Genomic DNA, 1,979 nt, shown 5'->3' with positions numbered 1-1,979 from the left:
TTCCGTTGAGAGCTCTGTAGGTACTTCAATCTTGTTCTAGTGAACTGAATGTTTTTTTCTTTCTTCATTGCTATTCATCGCTCTCGCCCTTTATGAGCGGAGATGGGCTGCCAGCGGTACAATATCCCGACCTTCAGCTATAAAGCCTTTTTTATAAGTATGGACATTGCTGCAAGATTTAAGCATGCAAATTCAAAAACGTTTTGTTTCAAAAACTATAAGATGATTATACACTGAAGCGAAAAGAAACGGGTACAGGTATGCGTTTTTAAATAGAGAAATATGTAAAGAGGCAGAATACGGCGTTGCGGTTGGCAAAGCCTTTATAAAACAACAATTGTCTGGCGCAGTTTGTTAGGTGGTATACTACTGCTAAAATGGAAAGTTATCAAGCAGGAGAGCTTCTGTAAAGTTTGGAAGGTAGGAGACGAGATACTGGCAGAAGTAAAGCTGTGAGGACCGGGCGTGAGTCGTGCTTCGGTAGCTCAGATGGTAGAGCACTTGCCCGCGAAAGGCAAAGGTCCCGAGTTCGAGCCTCGGTCGGTGCACACAGTTTTAATCTGCCAGGAAGTTTCATATCAGCGCACACTCCGCTGCAGAGTGAAAATCTCATTCTGGACTCTTAAACCAATAATCCTTGCAAAATAGTGGCAAATTCAGGCAAAGATGATGATGGTAGATAACAATCCTTTAATTTACTCCCCAAAGTAGAACACGAAACTAGTCCTGCACTATGCGAGCTGTGTGCAGGGGTCCGCAGCTCGTGGTCGTGCGGTAGCGTTCTCGTTTCCCACGCCTGGGTTCCCGGGTTCGATTCCGGGCGGGGTCAGGGATTTTCTCTGCCTCGTGATGACTGGGTGTTGTGTGCTGTCCTTAGGTTAGTTAGGCTTACGTAGTTCTAAGTTCTAGGGGACTGATGACCATAGATGTTAAGTCCCATAGTGCTCAGAGCCATTTGAACCATTTTTTGTGTGCAACGGCACCCTTTTGTCTTGGACCACACCATCAATATTGGGGAACAAACAATGTAGCATGGGACAGACCTTATCAGCCAAAACGGTCATTCAATACTTGGCAATGATGTGAACTTATTGAGTCACCATGGTGCCCAAGGAATGGTAGAATACGGCTGTCCAAATCATCACCGAACCAGCGACACATTTCAGTTCGGCAAGACGTTCCAAACTGTTTGGAACAAGACTTATCCGACTAAATGAAATTCTTCCACTGCTTTATAGCCAAGATTTTATGGCTTTGACTCCAGGTTTCCTGTTACGGACATTTGTATCATTGATGAATCGTTTTGGAATGTCAGATCTTGAAGTCCCTGCTTATGGTGGTCTCTTAGTGTTTCGAAGCTGACAGGATTAGGAAGTGCGACATTCAGTTCTGCAGTGATTTCACCGTCTGTCGACTTATTTCTCGTCACAGTCAGCTTTTACAAACGTCTGTACGGATCACTCAACACACTCAGTCGTCCGTATTATGACTTAGCAGACGTTGTTTTTGCGCTTTCCCTGGTTGCGGTATAAATCTTAGAGTTGGTGCGTCCTGTAACACCAAACGCTTCGTCTACCTAAGTAACAGAATCACCGACGATACAAGCACCAATAATTTGCCCAGGTTTGAATTCACTAATGTGACAGATACGGCAATCACATTTACACAGATACTTTCAACGTAATGACAACGTTACACAGCTATCGTTCGTGGCCAAATACAACAGCGCAACTTTCAGGGTGGCTGACATATGCATTCTATTTCAAATGGCTCTCAGCACTATGAGACTTAACATCGGAGGTCATCAGTCCCCTAGAAAGTAGAACTACTTAAACCTAACTAACCTAAGGACATCACACACATCCATTCCCGAGGCAGGATTCGAACCTACGAGCGTAGTGGTCGCGCGGTTCCAGACTGAAGCGCCTAGAACCGCTCGGCCACACCGGCCGGCTGCATTCTATGTAATATCACGTCCA

The 1,979-nt window shown here is 45.1% G+C and overlaps 1 non-coding gene across 1 annotated transcript; it reads left to right on the top strand.

The window, feature by feature from the left end:
* Positions 1–474: 474 nt before the first annotated feature.
* Positions 475–548, top strand: Trnas-cga (transfer RNA serine (anticodon CGA)). The gene has a single exon. It is a non-coding gene; the product is annotated as a tRNA-Ser (tRNA).
* The last annotated feature ends 1,431 nt before the right edge of the window (positions 549–1,979 follow it).

The sequence above is a fragment of the Schistocerca serialis genome, chromosome 9, assembly GCF_023864345.2.
Source record: "Schistocerca serialis cubense isolate TAMUIC-IGC-003099 chromosome 9, iqSchSeri2.2, whole genome shotgun sequence".
Lineage (NCBI taxonomy): Eukaryota > Metazoa > Arthropoda > Insecta > Orthoptera > Acrididae > Schistocerca > Schistocerca serialis.
The sequence above is the reverse complement of the archived record's forward strand: the minus strand, read 5'-3'. Positions and strand labels throughout refer to the sequence as shown.